This window comes from Natator depressus, chromosome 21 (genome assembly GCF_965152275.1).
Source record: "Natator depressus isolate rNatDep1 chromosome 21, rNatDep2.hap1, whole genome shotgun sequence".
Lineage (NCBI taxonomy): Eukaryota > Metazoa > Chordata > Testudines > Cheloniidae > Natator > Natator depressus.
In genome coordinates, this window is record NC_134254.1 from 7,226,984 (window position 1) to 7,248,192 (window position 21,209).

The window sequence follows — 21,209 nt, forward strand, 5'->3', positions numbered from 1 at the left end:
AGTGCTGCAGACATCAAGCCATCGCTCTCTGAAGCTTGAGTACTGAAGAATGCTGCTCACCCATCTCTGGTAGGGCTCCAGCCTACTCTAACCAGCGACTAGAAAAGGTGACCAACTAGGGTGACCATCGGAAAGTCCCAATATTAGGGTCTTTGTCTTGTACATGTAACTACACCCCCGTCACCCCACCTGGAAAAAACAAGTGTCTTGATTTTTTACACTTTCTGTCTGGTCACCCTATGACCAACGGCTATTGAAAACTTAATGGTGCAAAGCCCCTCTAACCAGCTCTAACTCTGAAAAGCATTGGAAATAAAGGCCCTGATTGTGGAATTGGATCTGAACAGGCACAACCTTGCACTTGCCTGGAGCCACACTGAAGTTAATGCAAAGCTCCCTCTGCCTGGATGTCAATGCAGAAGTTGGTAAATTCCTTTAGCTTTCCAGAGCCTCCTACTGGCTGGGAAGTGGCTAGAAACACTTAACAAAAGAGAAGGCTAATAGTGTGGTGTGGGATGGGGAGCGGAGGGGAAGAAATAACCACAGCCAGACTGCTTGCGCACTCAGGTGCTCTCATTACCAAACATGCTTATTAAATCCCAGCAGTCTGAGCAAAATAAACAAACAGAACAACTGCCTGTGTCTGAAACAGGCCAGAGAACAACCCCCAGCTGGGCCTAACTGAGGCTAATTGCTCACCAAGTCCAGTCTAGCTAACCATACCTTTGCTGGCTACTAGCCCGAATTAGCACTAACTGGGGGTGGGATTTAGTCTCTAATCAGCTGCTGTCCATGTTGGAGCTCATTTGCCAAGCAGAGCTTGAGGTGCAGAGCAGCAGCTCGGAACAGGTAAGTTGAAGTGAATGAAAGAGAAAAGAAACAGGGATTTAAAATAACAAACTGAGAGGGGGTGAGTGGTTAGACTGCCGCAGTGCTGCCCAGCTCCCTGTTCTCTTTCTGGAAAGGAAAATGTGGCAGAATACCCCATAAACGTCCCTCTTTGGGCTTTGCTGGAACAGGGCAGTCAGAGCCCCGGGTTCATGCACAGAGTTTGAGGGTTTGGAATCTAAGCCAGTAAGAATCTGGTGTTGGGGGGTCTTCCTTTGATAGTTAAACATTTGTCCTTCATCTCTGTGCACAGCCATCAATGCCAGCCCCACTCTGCCTGTGCGGCATTCCCAGCTACTACAAGTTTGGGGAACCCCCTGAGGGCCTGTGTTGTGTTACTACTGAGTCACAGGCCTGGACTTATTGCCCCCTAAAAATGACTGTCAGAATCTGGCTCGCCTTCCTGAGTTAGATTGCTCTTTTCTAGAGATGAGCTCAAAGCTGCAATGTTTAAAACCCAAGTATTGAGCACCCTGTCACTTGCTTTTGCTCTGTAGTAAAGAGGGGGGCCAACTGCATATTTGGATCCAGAGCCCAGTTCAGATTTGGAGGCAGCTCCAAAGTTTGCAGGTTTGGGTCTGAGGTTTTGGGTTGGGCCCAGCTGAAGCCCAGGAAGCTTCCTTCCTTCCTTCCTTTTTTTTTTTTTTTTTTTTTAAGGAGTCATTCCAAAACCCTGCCCACCGCAGGTCTCAGTCTCATCTCAGGTGTATTTACAACTTCATGCAAAACAACTGATTTGGAATTATTTTAAACATATAGAGTTGCTATCTATATCAATGGAAACTACCCTACTTTTGAGACAGGCGTCCCCAGAGACCAATGCTCATTTCTGCCACTTTCCTTGCAGAGCTGGTCTTTTAGGGCCAGATCTTGATTCTGTGGACTCTGTGCAAAGGTCTAGCCCAAGTGAATCAGATTGCAGGATGTGGCCCTTACAAAGGGCATAATGCAAAGGGTGGAGGCTTGAAGCTTGCAATGGTATTGCCAACAACCATTGTTTATTGGCTGTAGGACCCTTAGTGTAGGCGAGTCTGTTCGTTAACACATAGGCCTGCACACAATATTTCTGCATTTGTTAATTGCCTGAAATGATCTACATGAATGAATGCAACGCAGAGCTGTGCGTTCTGAACCCAAGGAAACTCCAGTACATTTCAATGACCTGAGTTACTTGGCTTTTGGTGGGGTGTGTGCTGCCTGGATTGAAGAGAAGAGGCTTTGGGAGTCTTTATTTTGTAAGTTGGTAATGCAGCTGGGCAAACAGAAGCATGTGGAGATGAGGCTCCAATGCTTATTGCTTAGCTGATGCCCGGTTGGCAATGGTTTCTCCTGCAGGATTCTGCAGCTGCTTTGCCTGCATTTGGCAGCCCCACGCTGGAAAGCTGGTTCTGTCAAGGTCAGGCTTCATCCTCTTTCTCCTTGCTACTTTGCGGGAATGTTGATTTTAGCTCCAAGGCATGCCAGTTACTTTTTCTTGGCTGCAATGGGGTGACCTATTGGTCACTGATTATTTTATTTCTTAATGGAAACTGACTGTTGATCATTATCAATTACAGATAAGTATCTCCTGGTTCCTGTCTCCCAAAGTGCCCCTAAGGTGTCATCTATGTTTGGGAATGAAAAGGAATTATTTAGCGTGGCATATGGTGTAATGGGATGAACTTGAGAAAAGGGGAGAATTTAGGCTGTATTAAGAAAAACTTCCTGACAGTGAAATATCCTGAGCAACAGATAAGTCTTTCCCAAGGCAAGTGGCAAAACCCCATCACTTGGGACATGTGAAACTAGACTGGGTGAACAAACCATGAACACACATACAGTAGGGAACAATCTTTCATCAGCAGGGAGATGGATGGGGTCTAGAGATCTATGTGGGCCAGATTCTGAGAGGAGCTCTCAGCACATTGGGAATCTGCCTTTTATTTAGGTGCTTAAATGGGAGCTGAGCTCTTTGGAAAGTCTGGCTTAACAGATGGATTTGAAATCTCCAAACTGGTATTTCATAGGAGCAGATTGTTCTGTGCATTGTGAAAACAGGTGCTCTGCACCCCACAGGTTCTGCTCTCGATGCACTCATACACCTCACCCTAAGGTCAGTGAGAGGTTTATTTCCACACTGGGACAAAATATGCCCATCTTATTTCTCTCATGCTAGTATAAGTATCAGGCAGAGCTTTCTGATGTGCTCTGAGCAGGACCTTAGTAAGGCTATCAGGCTTAAGGCAGAGTCTTCTAAAATCCCTCCTGTGTTTCTGCTTCTTTTAAATGCTTTTAATTAGTAGTTGGGGAGTGCATTTATGTAAGTCACAGGTCCCAAGGCTGCATTGTATCAGTGTCTCTGTACTTCTCAATCTTTCCCCCCGTTTAGGCCCTGCTCCTGAAAGTTGTTCAATACAGGCAAATCAGCTGCACTGACTCCAGTAGTTGGATGAGGCAGGATCCGTCCACATACAGCAGCTTGCAGGATTAAGGCCTTGATTGTAGGGTCTTGGGGGCAAGGACTGTGTCTTTGTACATGTTTGTACAGCACTTGGCATAATGGATCTCTGTTCCTGACTGAGACCTCTGGGTGCTACTCTCAGATACAAATTTAAAAAGAGATCAAAATACCCACTATTAGAGATGGACCAACACTTCAATATTTGGGGCTATTTGGAATCTAGGTCTGAGTTTCGCAAAGGGACTGTTTCTTTGTAACTAGAAACAATGTGGCCAAATGGATAGAGCACTGGGTTCGAAGAGTCCTGGGTTAGAGTCCTGACTCTGCTGTTGGCCTGCTGGGTGACCTTGGGCAACTCACTCCCCTTCCCTGTGGCTCAGTTTCCCCATCTGATGATGACCTCCTTTGAAAAGTGCTTTGAGAGGTGTTGATGGAAAATGCTATATAACTGGCCAAACCAAATTCCTGCCTCCCGCCCTGGGACTGTTGGGTGTTCGAAATCTGAATATGGTTCCTTCAGCCTGTCTCCACCTAATCCTTCCAAGCCTAGAAATATTAGGTTTTTATCCCTAAATGTCTGCAAATATTGATTTCACTGTGTATGCACAAATGATGAAAAAATATTTCCATAGATGATGATCTAAATGTACAGCTAGGCAAAGTAAGAAACCCACTGCCTGAGACCGTAGTCTGATTTAAAGATATTTACTTGGTCTATTTTGACATGTCATGTTGACAGGTTTTGTTTGAATGGTTTTGAAGCTTTAACTTTTTGAATCTCAGTGTCTACTGTTGTTAAATCATTTATTGTCTGATCCCCATCCCCACCGAATAACTTTCCCTCAGTGGTGAAAATGTAAGTTGATTAAAAATAGGAAAAAGTGCTAATTCATCACTTAGGTGTTTATGAGACTGTTTAGGCTGATTTTGGCTCCTGACAGTAGGTGCTGAAGTTTAAAATATTGGGTCCCCGTAACAGGAGCTCAGTATGCCAATATATTGTGTTTCAAGGCCCCTTAGAAACATGATTGAATTTAACCTCACAACCCCCTCCTCATGCAGGGGATATTGACTATTAACTCCATTTTTCAGATGGAGAAGCTGAGGCACAGACAGGCTAAGTGAGGTGCCCAAGGTCACAAGGTTGAGTCAGTAGGAGAGATGGGAATGGAATCCAGGTGTTCTGACTATGTCCCATGCTCTGTCCATTAGATCTCCAGAAAAATAAAATCTCCAAAACAAGAGAGGGGCTTTTGGCAAATGCTTTAAATAAAATCTCTTGTTCTTAAAGTCTTGCATCATCTATCATAGGTACACAGCTCAGCAAAGGGAAATTCTGACTAAAGCTTAGGGCATCCACCACACTGACAACTCCCCAAACTACCTGCTCTTCACTGTCATCGTTACCGTGGTGGTGTCAGCAGAAACCCTTTGATGTGTGGGTAAAAACAGCTTCCTAGCCCTGAGGTAGTCTGTCTCTGTGTTCTCCTAGCTGCTGGAGGGTGCATTGCTTGGCAAGCGCCAAAACCAGAGGAGAGATTGTAGGGATGAAAGACCTCACTCCCCACCCCTTGGAAAGCCTCAGTAGTGTCAAAGGGCTCCAGCGTCTCTAGAGCACAGTGATTGCACTGCTTCTAAACTCACCACATGGGCCCTGTCACAGCATCAGCACTCGCAGGTCACTGCAGCAGCTGGGGCAACAGCATCCCCCGCTCTTCCAGCACTTAGCTGCAGCACTGTCAACCCATTGCATTAGATGGTGGGGGAGCTGGCCACGCTCCCCACGTTGGCGCTGCTGCAGCGCTTAATGCCAGCCCTGGCAGCATGCAGGAGACTGGAAAGTGGTGACCACCCAATGCCCCCGCATGAATGCACAAGTAGGATAAAGTGTTCATCCCTTCCGGCCAAGTGTGACTCAAGAAAAACAATACTTCACACCCCACTTTTATTGATACCACACTGCGCATTGTTGTGTCCATGTGATAAATTCCAGAGCCCTTTGACCTCCTCGCTCCACTTTCTGCTCCCTACTCTATGATGGCTGGGGTTATTTTTAACATCCGGAAGTGTCAAATAGCCCCTCCTTAAAATAAAAAGAGCCTACCACAAAAATCTATCCCTTTCCCCTCCCAGATTATGGATTCACCACCAGATTACACAGCTCTAGGAAGTAAGACCAATAGCTTTATAAATTGTACCATAAATAACAAAAATAAATAATTCAAGTCTTGGATCAGGGTCAAGAATCAGGATCGATACCTTACAATCCTTCCAGGATGGAAACAACTGCCATATCCCATTGGAGAGCATGGGAATTCTCCCTTTACCCCAGCATTAAACATCCTGCTAGGTTGTAAAATACTGGACTGTACAACTGCTGTCAAAATATATGGATCATAGGCTGTTGTAAACAGGGCACTCTTGTAAAGAAAACAGCTACAAAAACAAGCAAACAGGCTTCCACATAACTCGTGTTCCAGCTTTGTTTCTTTTGTTTAGCAGGAGCCACACTCTGCCTGGACCACTGTACAGCACACAGAGACATGTGGTGGCTGAAAAACATTGCAGATAAACATATTACATCTGAGGGTATGTCTGCACTGTGGGGAAACCCCCCTCCCAGAACTCCAGGACGGCGGGTCTCAGATCCTGGGTCAGCTGACTCGGACTTGTGCTATGGGGTTAAAAAGAGCAGTGTAGATGTTCCCGCTTGGGCTAGAGCCCAGGCTCTGGAACCTGGTGGGAGGGAAGGGTCTCAGAGCCCAAGCTCCAGCCTGAATGGGAAGGTCTCTGCTGCTACTTTTAGCCTGTACTGCGAACCTCGCAAGCCCAAGTGAGTTGACTTGAGCTCTGACCAGCTGCTGTGGGTTTTTTTGCAGCATAGACATGCCATGTGATGCCCTGATTTATAGAAAGACTGATGCAGATAATTTTTAGAATTTTTTGTCTACCTCTGTTTGCCTCATATGATTTCTCTGTGGTACTTTTTTGTTACTTTCTGAATTTCTGCTGTTTAACCTGTTTCTAAAACCATCCTTGAAACCCCCCTGTTAATTATTGAGGCTTTAGCGTGTATGTTTGTTTACATGACAACATTGCATGGTTGTTTTCTTGTTTGAGATAATCTGCTTTTGCATTGGAGGACTGGTAGATGGTTACATGTCTGGCCACACGCTTTCATTCCTACAGAGAATCCCACATTCAGAAAGGCCAGTTGCCATTCCCAGGAATCCAACCACATGGATGTAGTACTCCTGGGAATAATGTTTGCAGAGCAATAAAGGCTCTGGTAGTTTTAGAAATCGCACTTGCCAAGGATGGTGGTAGCGCAGCAATTGGTTGAGGAAAGGGATCGTGCCCGCAACTACGCAGAATAGCTTCAGGGGAACCTCTGTCAAGCAAACAACCCAAGGGACAAGCAAAATGCCGGCTGCCCAGTGGATTAATAATTCTGACTAGTGTATGTAGCACAACTGCCTTCTACTGCAGGGAAACAGAAGTGAGGATATGTGTGTCATAGGCCCTGTATTGCAAACACTAATTCTGCTTTAGCAAGAGCAATGGAACCCTGTGCATTTGGCTCAGGGAAGATCTGTCCCTGTAGTTGCTGTCAGGTTCCAAGTGGCTGTGAGGTGCAGCATGTGGTAATTGTGGTGTCCAGGTGGCTGCGTGGAATTGCTACTTTTTGAAGAAAAATTTCGAAGCATTTTATAGAGATGGGGCAGCCTTTTGACATAGTCTCTAAAGGCCAGACAAAATTCTGTTGGAAACCTTGGGACTGATTTAACATGGTTGCTTAGGGCAGGGAGTTGCCTATTGGGAATGAGTCCTTGGTTCAAGTTGTTGGGGCTTATATATGTTTTCCCCCTAAAGAGTAAGCTTCAGGTATGCAATGAAATGTGAAAACCTGAAAAACTGGCCTTGCTTTGATTTATCTAAGGTCAGTTTTCACATGGGTGCCCATGTTGGCATGGGTGTGAACGGTGTACTCTGTTGTGTATAGATTCTGCACTGTGCTCAGCTGTGTGACTTGTTTGTACAGTACCTAGCACAGTCGCACTCTGACTGGGGCGCTAGATATAAATCATAAAAAGATAGAGGCTGAAACGAAGCTCTGTGTGTGTCTTGTGTCTGAAAGCTAAAGAATAACCATTCATGCCACTAAGGTGATTTTTGTGTGTAACCTGATCCTACCCCCAGTGGCATTTGTCGCTCTCCCTTGGCTGTTGCACTACGAGCTGGGACAGAAGCCTGAGTAGAGGTGGCTGAAAATGTTGGTCGAAACCAGTTTTCTTGCAAAAAAAAAAAAAAAAAAAAAAAAAAAAACAAAACCCGCTGTTTTGACCCAAATTCTAGGCACAACCACGATGCAAATAATTAATAGTAGCAGATTAAGAAATGAAGGAAAGAAAGGAGGGAGAGAGAGAGAGAGAATAAAAGCAAATGAGAGAGGCCAGGAAAATGGAGGGGGAGAAGAAAAAAAGGAAAGGAAAAGAAAAAAGAGGGAAGAGGGGAAGGAAAGAAAGGGGAGGAAAGAAGAAAAGATAAAGACAATGATAAAAGATAAAGAAGTGAGAGGGAAAGAAAAGGGAGGAAAAAGAGGGTACCAGAAGGGAGAGAGAAGACTGAAGAAATTATAGGTAAGTGTGGTGTTCCATGGTGTGTTTCCACAGGGCAGGGTGGGGCTGTCAGGCTGGGGAAAGGGAGTGACTGTGCAGTAGTGAGCCATGATTTCAGTTCTTCAGGGGCAGATGGTGCTCTTTAGCCTGCTGCTTTCTCCACTTTGAACAGGAGTTTTCCTCCAGCTCACCCCCCTGCTATTAGGAGATGCTGCCTCTAGAAAACCCTGATGTTGAGCAAATATAGCTTCCATAGACCCCACTGGGAACTGCAGGTTCTCATCCCTGTGTTCCCTAGAGTGCCTGTCTGGCCCTAGCGGGGAGAGGCCATTTCACCTCGTGAGCTCCTCCTGGGCGAGAAAAAGGCCAGTGTTTAGAGAAGTTTGGAGGCTGGAGTGGAGGATCTCACAAGGTCAAACCTCGGAGCTGAATTTCTTTGAGAGTTTGCATTGTTTTGGGGCAAGATCCCGCTTCTGCCAACAGACAGACTTCTGAAATGTAACTTTATCTCTCTCTAGACCTAACAGCGAATTTCTAGTGAGCTTCTGCCACAGGGGGACTTGTTTACATTGTGAGGACAGTCCTTTGTGACAGAGCAGGAGTCTGTGCCTGGGAAAACCCACCCATGGCCGGAAGGAATTTTGGATTTTCACCAATTCATGGAAAAAAGGGGATGTTTTTTCCAGCTCAAGCTAAAACCACACTGTAAAGTCGATGTGAGCTTTTCAGGCTAACGGTGTCTGAGCAGACCCACTCTCCTGATCACCTAGTCCTAGAGAATTTTAGAGTACTCAGTACAAGCCTTGCAACATCATTGCTATTGTAAGATGGAGCGTGCTGGGCCACTACTGTAGAATATTATGACACATTTACTTGAGGGTAACCTTTGAAAGTTACCCTCAGAGGTTAGCCTCAATACTCTCTTTGCAACATGCAGGGTACCTTGAGGGAAAAGATTTTCACAAGTGCTTCAGGTATTTAGGAGCACAGTAAAAATCAATGGGACTTGTGTGCCTGAATTCCTTAGATGTCTTTTTAAAACCTCCTCTTAAAGTACACGTGACCCGAAACACTTCAGCTTACAATGCTGGTAGCCCAGTGGTTAAATGAGCATGTTGTGTGTGTAAGGGATGCAGGCTCTTTGGAAGAGGAGGAGATGGTGCCAACCCAGAGTTTGGCTATCACAGTCCTCAGCTGACAAGTCAAGGTTTGCCAGTTTTTAAACCCAGCCCCTCTCTGAATTGGGGTAGCAGGGAAGCAGTCCACATGGACTCTTTTCTTGCCCTGCTTTGTTGACTGAAGAGGACTCAACAACGAGACTTCCACTGAAGTTCAATATTATCTTACCCCGAGTGCACTTTTCACCCAGCGCTTTACTGATTCACTGACCCCATTCTCAGCCACTGCTTGGTTGGCTCTTAGAAGCTGATTAACAGGACACCACTGTTTAGGACAGGAAGTGAAGAAGAATCCAGTTGAAACAAAAGGATGCATTGGTGTTGGGCTAGCATGTGTGCGTGCTCTCAGCCGCCAATGCTCTTAGGCAGTGTCACTAAATGATTAGTGGGTCTTATTGGATTTAGGAAAGATTCATTTCTAGATTGCTGTCTTGTGGGTAGCACTGGCTGGTGCTTGCTAGTTGCGTCAGAAAGTGAGGTTCCCTGCCCAAAGTTGCGCTAGAACAGGGCTGGCGAGGGAGGGGAATTGCCCAGGACACGGCTGGGAAGGGTTTTAGTTCCTGTCCAAGGGATCAACTAGTGTTCCTTTCTTTAAAGAAAAATAAGCTAATTTTAAATGACCTCCCTCCCCGCCCCACGAAATAAATGCATGATTCTGAAGTCCCAGAGACCTTTTTAAGTTGTAGGGAAGTCAATGGAACAGGAGTGGATGGGATAATGGGGCAAGGGGTGAGACCCACTTTTTAAAACACAAGCTGCAGAAAACAGCCTCAGCCATTATCGCATTCATCCTGGCACTGACCCCCTCAGCAGTCTGAATGCCTGGGTGCGAAGAAGGCCGAGAGGAGCTCTTAGCCCCTCCTGCCTGTGGTCTCCTGCATGTCATCCATCCCTCTGTCTTCGCTCCTGCTTGATGTTGCAGGGCCAGCCTGGAGGCTTTCACCTGTGACTTAATTCAGGCAAGCCCCACTGAAAATCGCTGTGGCCCCAGCAGTGCCCTGTGCTGCTGTAGCACTTCGTAGCACCCAGACACGTTACACTAGCCCTCACCAGCCTGAAGCACGGACAAGTATCCTCCGTGCACACACACGAGCCCGAACTTTTGCCCTCCTGCTTGAGCTCTGGAGTCCTAATTAGGCGCAGGGACAGGAGGGGGGACGCTGGTGGCCATGGTCTTTCTGATCCCCTCTTTCTGCAGTGGAGAACTCAGGTTCACCACACCCCTCTGCCTGCACCCTGTTCCAGATCTCTCCCAGCTTGTGTTTACAAGCTGCCTTGGGTGCAAGCCTAAAGAGCTCTACAGAGAGGGCAGGAACATTGCCTTGGTGAGCTGCACTCTATGCTCCCTGCCCTCCGAATCAGAAATTCAGGAGCTGTGATCATAGCAATGGTCTCTTTAAAGTGCCGCCCTGACCCCCAACATAATACCACACCGTGAAAGCAGGACAGTAAAACCCAGCACTATTCCACACAAGCAGCCTCGGCTTTACAGCCCTGTCGGTTTTGAAATTGCTGGATGAGGCTCTCTCTATTCCTCCACCAGAACTGACACATTCCTGGACATGTTCTTTGGATTCCCCCCCCCCCACACACACACACACGCACTCCACCCCCATCCCTTTTCCAGCACAGCCAGTGCCTGCATTTCCTGCAAAATGATCACCATCTGATAAACACACAAAACCAGCCCCACACTGTTGCCTTAGACCATCCCCTTATGGAGCCGGTGGGTGGCTTGCAGGTGCCCTAGGAGGTGTTACTAGTGCCATATTCCCTGGAAAAGATGAGCATCACCCTGGGGTCACTGAAAGTTAGCTTGGCTTAGAAATGGTTCCCTGAAATCCAGATAATTCTTCCCCCACCCTAAATCAAGGCGCAGAGAAGCAGAGAGAGACCACTTACCTTGGGCTGGATGACACGTGTGTTGATGTGTGTGCGTGTGCGTGGCGTGTATGCAGGGGAGATCCTAGAGCCCTCGATGCTGCAACAACCTTCCTCTCTCCTGCCCGCCCTCCTCCTTCAGGCGAGTTCTTGCTTTGTGCTGCTGCTTGGCTGTGTGTGCCCAAAGCCACTGCAGCATCTCTGCATAAGGATGTGCTCCTCCCTCCCTGCCCTCCCCTGCTTGCTCGCTCCCTCTCAGCCAACGCTCTGGGTCCCTGGAGAGTGGTCTCTCGCTCGCTCTCTGTCTTTACCTCCTTTGCCTTGGTCCAAGGACCAGTCAGAGAGGGCCGGCGACTTGCAGCATCATACATAATTCATGCTTTGCCTCAGCCTGAGCTGCTGCTGCTCTCATCAGCCTGGATCAGGAAACCCCAGCCCTGTATTGATTGTCTCCAGCTCCTCACCCCATCAGTAGGGCAGAGGGAGGCACATGGTGCGAGGGAGAAGCAAGTGGAGGGATAGAATTCCAGGATTACAGCCTCGTGGGTGTGAACTGGGAAGTGAGGGCCTCCGTGTCCCGGGCTGGGATATGAGGGTGAATTTGCCAGGAGAGGGTCATGCCTCACAAAATGTATTACCGGGTACTAGACCCAGTGGAACCCCCTTAGCCTGAGATCTTGAGGAACCCCACTGAGCAGGGCACAGAATTATGCAAGCCTTGATTTGTTGGCTCAACACCTTGCGACATGCTGCTGGTGAGGGGGAAACTCTGCTTGCAGCCAAGTTTATTTGGAGATGGGGAGGAAAGGAATTGACTTTAGGTCTCAGGCCCATCTCTTAAAATACATTCAGATCCAAATTTTCCACAAGCGTGGGGGGAGGGAGGGGCATGTTCCGGTTCTGTCCCATTACAGAGAGAAGGCTAACGTCAAAGCTCGGACCCACTTCATAAACTTCCTCTCATGTTCTGGGGCTGGGGTCCAGGACTCTCTCTGCTGCCTGCAGAAGCCGGGGTCTCCACTTTGCACCAGAAGCAGATGCTGTAATGATCTCAGCTGACAGGTGTCCTTGTCAATGTTAGTTCTGTCTAGGCGTATGTCTGCCCTCCATGTCAGGGATGTCTGAGCACCTCACAGACGGTAATGGATTTATTTTCTCAATAGCCTTGGGAGGTAGGGAGGGAAGGATCACTATCCCCATGCTGCAGATGGGGGACTGATGTACAGAGCATTTAAATGACTTGCCCAAGGTCCTACAGGGAGGCTGTGGCTGAGCTGGGAATTGAACGCACATTTCCTGTTCCCAGCCCAGTGCCTTAACCACGAGCCCATCCTTCCTCCTTTGTAGCTGTCAGAGATACCGGGGGAGGTGAGACGTTTATCAAAGTAAAACCGTTCTGCATGAAGTGTGGCAGGGATGCCCATGAGTTAGCAAATCTGCTCCACGATGCCCCAAGGGCACTGAAACCCTAGAGCAAGGGGGATTTCAAAGCACGCTGCTTCCTGGGGACCTGCGCACACAGTCCCTGGTTGAACTAAGGTTCAAACCTTTTTTTTCCGCTAGCAACTGAAAATATTGATCCTCCCCAAATCAGAAATGAGATGAATAAGGAGAATAAAAGCAGAGTAACCCTCTGTCCCCACATTCAGGTCTTTCCGTTCACAAGTTTACACAGCCGGAGCATGGGAGAGGGCACTGGGACCCTGGTGCAAGCAGGTGCAATGCGCTGACTTCAACAGAGCTGTGTCTGCTTCCACCAGGCTCGTGATTTCTCTCCACAAGCCATGGAGACAGGAGGCGTCAGGTGCAGCAGAGGTATCAGGGCAGGGCTGCCCACCTCACTTCCACCCTGGAGAGATCCCTCCGCAGGGCAAGACAGGAATTCACTCTCCATGGCCCATTCATCCTTGGCCTCTCGGCTGAGACTGCCCAAAGGGTGCTGGTTGGTTTTGTGATGTAGACATTTGTCCCTGGAGGGGGCTAGATTGAGATCCCAGACTCATTTCACAGACCCCTCTCCCCCCCCCCCCCCGAACAGCTGTAGATGATAACCACTGGCTGTCGCTACCACCCGGAGCTGCATCACGACTTTGGCCTGGCCGCCCCCTCCACTCCCCTGTGCTAATTAATATATTCCACTATGCTGCAAAGCACACGGTGAAACTGGACACTACTCCCAGATGGAACTCTCCGCACAGCCCTCGGGGCGTGCTAGGCAATGATGAATATGCCCTGAACTCCCATCCGATGGCAACACAATTTAGGGTGGCTAATCAAACAGCTCTCGAATCAGACTGTGCACCTTTCTGGATTGGGAGCGGGAGACTGGGGAAGGTTGCAGAGACCACCCCTCGCTTTCTATCCATTCCATCTGGCCCTTCCTGGCTCCAGTGTAGGATCATTAATAATGTAGAGATCAGGTTTGGGTCTGTCCATTCATTAATGGCCTGCCATTACAGAAGAGTAATTAATGCATTAGTGTCTCTGTATTGATTGGCTGGACTCCAGAAGTCCAGCGTCCTCCAGCCACGTGGGAGTGGGAAGGAGGAAAGTTGTTTTGCAACTAAGTGGGTCCTCTTGCAAAGGGAAAAACAAGATGTTACAAAACAAGAGTGCATTTGTTCTGTATTCCTCTCCTGTATCTATCCATTCCTTGGTCCTGCCAATTGCCAGAGTTTGACTGGCTGAACTCCTGGAAGAGTGAATTCCACAGGTTAACTGTATGCTTTCAGATGAGATGTAAACCCAGGGTTGATTGGTTTGTCTGTACTATATTGCCCATCTTTGTAGTATCCGAGCACTAAGGGTAGTATTGAAAATCCCCTGGCACTTTTTACAGTATTTAGTGGGGTTAACCCAGTGTCTCTACCAAATTTCAACATAAGTATATACATTCAGTCTCCTTAAATTCTTCCTCCAGATTCAAAATGGATACAAGATTCCTTTTCACTTCTTGCTCTAAACTGTTGTGCCGGGTTGCTGTGTGCTGTTAAGCATCTGCTTTGTTTCACCCCAGATATGGCTGCATTTCCTTGGTGGGTCGGTATACAGTAGAATCTCAGAGTTACGAACTGCCCGGTCAACCACACACCTCATTTGGAACTGGAAGTATGCTATCAGGCAGCAGCAGAGACCCTCTCCCCACAAAAAGGCAAATACGGTACAGTACTGTCTTAAATGTAAACTATATAAAAAAAAAAAAAAAGGGAAAGTTTAAAAAAAAAATTGATAAATTAAGGAAACTGTTTCTGTGCTTTTCTGTTTAAATTAAGATGGTTAAAAGCATTTTTCTTCTGCATAGTAAAGTTTCAAAGCTGTAAAGTTTTTAATGAACAACCAGAACGTTTTGTTCGGAGTTAGGAAGAACCTCCACTCCCGAAGTGTTTGTAACTCTGAGGTTCTACTGTCATTGGTCTATCAGTTTCTGGGTGAGCTTTTTGGACCCTTCAGGCTGACAGGTGTTGTCTATTGCTGGCACTTGTATATTATGCTGAGGGGCTTCACAGAAATAACATAGACAGATGTACATTGTCACTGTTACCACTCCCACACAGAAGTGCAGTTTCATTCTGTGGTGAGCAGGGGAGGGTGATGAATCTGGATTTGAAGCAAATCTCTGCACACATACAGTGCCAATGCTTTTGGCAGTGAGTGGATTCCATTCAGCAGTCCCTGGTGCGTTGCACGAATAGCCTCAGTCTGAGGAGGGGTTGCTCACTCTCTTTAGAATCATGGAATATCAGGGTTGGAAGGGACCTCAGGAGGTCATCTAGTCCAACCCCCTGCTCAAAGCAGGACCAATCCCCAATTTTTGCCCCATATCCCTAAATGGCCCCCTCAAGGATTGAACTCAGAACCCTGGGTTTAGCAGGCCAAAGCTCAAACCACTGAGCTATCCCTCCCCCCCATTAACCATTGGGGAACCATTGCTCCAGTGTCAATAGCAATAATTTATATAAGTCCGTGAGTTTACACGGTGATTTACAGACACAGGATCTGGTTCTCCATGGCCGTGCATCTTGTGTAGTCATCCTGCGCAAAGTGCATGTGAAATGCTCCTAGATCAGAATGGGCGCATCATACCGTGCACAGAGATGTACGGTAACCTGTGGCCTTTGCCACTACAAGGGGGGGAAGCAGCCGTAACACAGGATAGAAAGGAGGCCAGCTCTGCTTAGTGATGTCTGTAATGGGGCTTTTATCTGGCCTGGCCCAGCCCAGGTATGGCGTGTTGCACACACAACGTCAAAGTGAGAAGTGCTGAGCAGGCCATGGGGCATGCCAGCCATCTGATGCTGCCACGTGGCCAGCAAGGGGCCTTACCGTAGTCGCAGGAGGGCTGTGTGGAGCTGCCTGCCACATTGGTGCAATTGCTGCTGGACTCCTGTGTCCAGTTCTGGTGCCCACAATTCATGAAGCGTGTTGATAAATTAGAGAGGGGTCAAAGAAGACCCACAGGAATGATGAAAGGAGTTGGAAACATGCCTTATAGTGCTAGACTCAAGGAGCTCAGTCTATTTAGCTTAACAAAGAGAAGGTTAAGGGGTGACTTGATTATATTAGTATCTACATGGGGAGTAAATATTTAATAATGGGCTCTTCAGTCTAGCAGAGAAAGGTGTAACAGGATCCAACTGCTGGAAGCTGAAGCTAGACAAATTCAGACTGGAAGTAAGGTGTGAATGTTTAACAGGGAGGGTAATTAACCACTGGAACAATTTACCAAGGATCGTGGTGAATTCTCCATCACTGGCAACTTTTAAATTAAGATGGGATGTTTTTCATAGAATCATAGAATCATAGAATATCAGGGTTGGAAGGGACCTCAGGAGGTCATCTAGTCCAACCCCCTGCTCAAAGCAGGACCAATCCCCAATTAAATCATCCCAGCCAGGGCTTTGTCAAGCCCGACCTTAAAAACTTCTAAGGAAGGAGATTCCACCACCTCCCTAGGTAACACATTCCAGTGTTTCACCACCCTCCTAGTGAAAAAGTTTTTCCTAATATCCAACCTAAACCTCCCCCACTGCAACTTGAGACCATTACTCCTTGTCCTGTCATCTTCTACCACTGAGAATAGTCTAGAACCATCCTCTTTGGAACCACCTCTCAGGTAGTTGAAAGCAGCTATCAAATCCCCCCTCATTCTTCTCTTCTGCAGACTAAACAATCCCAGTTCCCTCAGCCTCTCCTCATAAGTCATGTGTTCCAGACCCCTAATCATTTTTGTTGCCCTTCGCTGGACTCTCTCCAATTTATCCACATCCTTCTTGTAGTGTGGGGCCCAAAACTGGACACAGTACTCCAGATGAGGCCTCACCAGTATCGAATAGAGGGGAATGATCACGTCCCTCGATCTGCTCGCTATGCCCCTACTTATACATCCCAAAATGCCATTGGCCTTCTTGGCAAGAAGGGCACACTGCTGACTCATATCCAGCTTCTCGTCCACTGTAACCCCTAGGTCCTTTTCCGCAGAACTGCTGCCTAGCCATTCGGTCCCTAGTCTGTAGCTGTGCATTGGGTTCTTCCGTCCTAAGTGCAGGACCCTGCGCTTATCCTTATTGAACCTCATCAGGTTTCTTTTGGCCCAATCCTCCAATTTGTCTAGGTCCCTCTGTATCCTATCTCTGCCCTCCAACGTATCTACCACTCCTCCCAGTTTAGTATCATCCGCAAATTTGCTAAGAGTGCAATCCACACCATCCTCCAGATCATTTATGAAGATATTGAACAAAACCGGCCCCAGGACCGACCCCTAGAGAATTATTGTGAGGCAGTTCTCTGGCCTGGGTTATGCAGGAGGTCAGACGAGATGAGCACTTCTGGCCTCAGACTCTATGAATCTGGCCACCAGTTACTCTTGTCACGTAGCAGGAGGGAGAGAGGCGTCCGGAGCCACCTGCCATATTGACACGATGAGCATCCCACTTAAGTAGGTCTCCTTTGATGTGCCCCTTCTCCGCACATACCATGTACCCTGGAGTGGAAGGGGAGCCCGGAGATGCGCTACTGCTCAGCTCCACTGAGCTATCGGCCTGGCATGCGCTCATATCCAGCCTCGAGCGTTGTGCTGGAGGGCAATCGCCATGCACTCCCCGGCTGCAAGGACTTGGTGGTGTCACAGCAAGTTAGCCACGTGTGCCGTACATGGCTGCGTACGTGATTTCTCTGATGATCTTCAGTGCTTTTGCTGGTCAGACAGAAAAGTACAGATTGGAATCTGTCAACCTCCCCGTGCCGGGACCGTATCCCACAACAGAAGGCCATTGATTACGTTTAACGGAGGGACCAGCCTAGAGGAAACCCAGATGGAATGTTTGAAACATGAGCCAACTGCCGCAAAAGCCAGGGCTGTAAATCAGTTGGAGGGAGAGGTGGAGAGCCTGGTGACCGGTGAGGCAGAGGGGTTGTGATTCCAGGGGTTATCGGTACAGCTGAGAGTGCCGGAGGTAGAAGGGGCTTTTGTTGTGCCCATGGCAGGTGAACAAGCAAAGCTTCTATAAAACGAACGGGATGTTTTCCTCTAGGACAGCGGATAGGACTGGACGCCCCAGGCCAGCTCAGTGCGGCCCAGGTGAAATAAGCTTTTTTGGGTCTCATTTCAGGTTCTAGCAGACTAGTGGCCACATCACTCATTATCCCTCTCTCAGCAGAGAGGCCAAAGTCTTGAATGGGCCATGGAGACGGAGATTGCTCCAGGTCAAGCCTGATGCACAATGGCCGGGCAGTGTTGGAGAAGCTAATGCTGCTGTCTGAGTTGCTTGTTCTGGGGATGGAACAGACGGAGAGAGCAGGAGAAACCATTCTTGTGGGCAGCAAAGACTAGAAGCAACTTACTGAGTGTAGGGACATTCTGCCTGTCTGTCCAGCTTCCGATATTGAGCTCATCCCTGTGGTATCTGGGCACCTTCCTTTGCAGGGGAGCATGTCTCTTTAATATGGGTGTTCTCACTCCCTTCGCAGAGCAGGTAAAATGAGTGGCACTACAGGCTTTGCGGAAGGAATTTCAGGCAGAGTGCATTTGCCCAGATTGTAATTTGTCCTGGAGCTAGAATACAGAAGACGCCTAATTGTTTTCCCCTGTTATCACAGCTAAAAACCAACCCGCCTCCTCCCTGCAAATGTCACTGATACGAGTGCTGCCCAAGTCACTGCTGCAAAGGGCTGGGCTTGGTTTTCTTAGAAATTTTTGGTTGGCGTGGAGGTGACAATCTGACAGTACTGTCAAATCAGCTGGGGGGGCGGTTCAGGTGGTGGTCATCTGACACTGTGTCCCTGAGGGGAGGAGAGCATGACTCTTGGTTAGAGTGATGGGAAACTGACTGAAGCTTCCATTCCACCAAAGTGGGTAATTTAAGGCAGTCTGCTGACATTGATCCAGACTCCCGGGAGGGTAGGCAGAGGTCAGAGAAGAAGTGGGTATGGTTATCCTGCCATAAAGAGCGACTGTGGCTAATGTGTGCATGTCTCTCTCTCAGTATTGATTTAAAAGATGAGAATGGTTCCATTATCAGTCACCTCTGGCTAATAAATATCTTGTGTTTCCTTTATCGATGATGGAGGCAGCAGGAGAAGGTGGGCCGAGTTTTTTTTACTGATCTGCTGCCTCGGATCATCTGATATTTTGGAGGATCCAGGGAGTTCTCCTCAAAAGGGGGTGACTTATAGGCAGTCCCATATGGCCCCCACCGCTGTAGAATCTAGATATTAATGACTTTATCCTCCATTATCCTTCCCTGTAAGGTAAGGAAGAATTATCATCTCCACTTTAGATGAGGGATCTGGTTGCTTCTGCCTTCTCCTGAAACATTGCCAATAGGTTGCTACCAGTCTTGATGAGACCAGTGGTCTGATCTGTTATATGGTAAATCTGAGCTTCTGAGTGGTTTTCCCTCCAGGGAGTGAATGCAGTCCACCTGCAGCTGACTCTCACCAGTTATCCATGTCCTCACTGTTTGGAGTGCAAAACGCCCTTGAGGAGAGCAGCGATGTTGGTGGCTAGGGGATAAGGTCAGAATTGATTTCAGCAGAACTGAATGCAAAGGAAATGAGAGAAACCCTGGGCTCAGTCTGCAGTTGTCTCTTCCGCCCATCTACACTGAGAGTACGTCAGCACAACAGAAACCCCCCCGCCGTAGTGAGTCTCAGCGCTTGAGTCAGGTGAGGCCGGCTTACGGGGCTCGCACTACGGGCCTAAAAATAGGTGTGTAGACGTTTGGGCTCGGGCCAGAACCTGGACTGTGAGACCTCCCGATCCGGGGTCTCAGAGCCTGGGCTCCAGCCTGAGCGGGGATACCTACCCTGCCACTTTTAGCCCTGTAGTGCAAGCCAGAGTCATTTGACTCAGGTTCTGAGACTTGCTCCCGCAAGGGTTTTGGGGTTTTTTTGGTGGTGTAGACATACCCTCAGAGTCCAGGCCCCCTCAAATGTGACATTGATTTGTAGCACTTTGGTGCGCCTGCAGGACCAGCTCACCCCACCTGGCATGGGGGAAGAGGGTCGTTCAGAGGTCCTGGGGGTGTGGCCCACCCTGTCAGGAACACCCCACATGGGCCTGGCCGGCTGACTTTGGGACATTGCCAGTGCTCCAGTTCTCTTGTGTGGATGCTGCCGTACTGGAACAGATGGTGGGGGGAGTGCAGGCCAGGTTGTGTTTTCTGAGCCATGGTAAGGAGCGCTGCTAAGCACCCTGCCCTTCTGCTATGCCAGAGGTCCCAGCAGATCCTGCGAAATAAGCAACTGAATAACTAAATAAACAGAGTCACTGAGAGGTGCACTTTAAATAGGGTCTTACTGAAGCTGCTACTCCCAGATTTTGATAGACACCTTTCCAGGCCACTTTAAACACTGCCTGATAGACGGTGCAAAGTGGTGTTGTGAGATGTTGCCCGAGATTTTATCCCGTTTCCACTTTGGCAGTCCAGGGCTGAGAACCCCCTATTCCTTTCTCTTCCCCCTCCACAAATCTAAAAGGGTTTGGGGAGCTGGGCTGATCCGTCAATCCTTCCAATCCAGCTAAGTTTCGACAGCACTGGGCTATTTTAGATACTGGATTGTGAAGAGCGAAGGGAAGAGTTCAGGTGTTTGCAGGGAGAGCACCCACTGCAGCTGCAGGGGGAATTGGGAGGCTCTAATACTTTCATCCTATTAGCGAGATTCGGAGCAATTACAGCTTCATTAGCCAAATAGGCTCTTCTGTTCATCGAATTCTCCACCTCCCCATAATCTCCCCCACCCCCTCCACTTCAAGGCTTTGCACTGGGGATCTGCTGCTAAGAGCACTGTAGGGTGCCAAGGAGGCAAGACAGGAACAGATGAAAAACACCGTGTTGGCCAAGAGGCAGACGAGGCGTTGCTCACCCCCGCATCTGCCAAGCATGGGCCCAGAGACTGATGTGTGGGAGGAGGAGAGAGACAGTTTAAACCCTGACTCTCTTGTCTTTTCCATATGTTTGCTGACATGCCTGAGTTTTCTCCTCCTTGTGACTCCTGATACTGGGAGAGGGGCACAATGTAAACTGGGGGACGTGTGACCGCCCCACATGTCGCCTCTGGGAGGAACTTCCAGCCCCACCTCCCTGGGCCAGGGAAGCCAATCTCACTGGCTCCTGGGGAGCTGGGGCCACAAGAGTGGTAAGCATGTGCCTCTGAGCCCCCTAACCTGGGGGGACTCTCAGCACCATTGTCTCCCCAGAGCTTGCAGACAACTCAGTAGGGGAGGCACAGGGCATGGGCAATGCCCCTACCTCTGGCTGAGCAGAGGCCAGGAAACCTGCTCCCGGCGCCTTCCCCAGCAACCTCCCACCCTGCACCCAGCCCGTGGGCTGCCATGCTCTCCCTGCCCCACCAGAGTTAGGGGCTGGGAATGGAGGGATCTGTCCCTCTCCCGCTGCGCCTCTATGGGGGGCACATTTGGCCTGATCGTTTAACGTATGTGCCCTTTACCTGAGCTTCAGTGGATGGATTACAAGCCCCGGCTCTGTGGTGTTACTGAAAGGAGTTGCTGTTTGCCCCTATCCTCCTGTGGATAAGAAATACACACCAGGCTGGTGCTCAGATGAGAGTCCTGCCTCGTTAGAGAACAGCACGTGACAGTCTGGACTCTGGGGTATCTCCCATCTCTGTCACAGGGCTGCTGTATGACAGGGAGTGAGTCCCGTCCTGTCTCTGCCCCTGAGTGTGTTCCCTGTAAAAGGGGGA

General features: G+C 48.6%; 1 protein-coding gene across 1 annotated transcript in view; it reads right to left on the reverse strand.

Annotated features, from left to right (window-relative positions):
• Positions 1-11,224, reverse strand: part of CNTN2 (contactin 2) — a 51,074-nt gene extending 39,850 nt beyond the window's left edge. The window contains exon 1 of the mRNA XM_074936301.1: positions 11,028-11,224. The gene's annotated coding sequence lies outside the window, so the exon portion shown is untranslated. The remainder of the gene's footprint in view (positions 1-11,027) is intronic.
• Between the last annotated feature and the right edge of the window lie 9,985 nt (positions 11,225-21,209).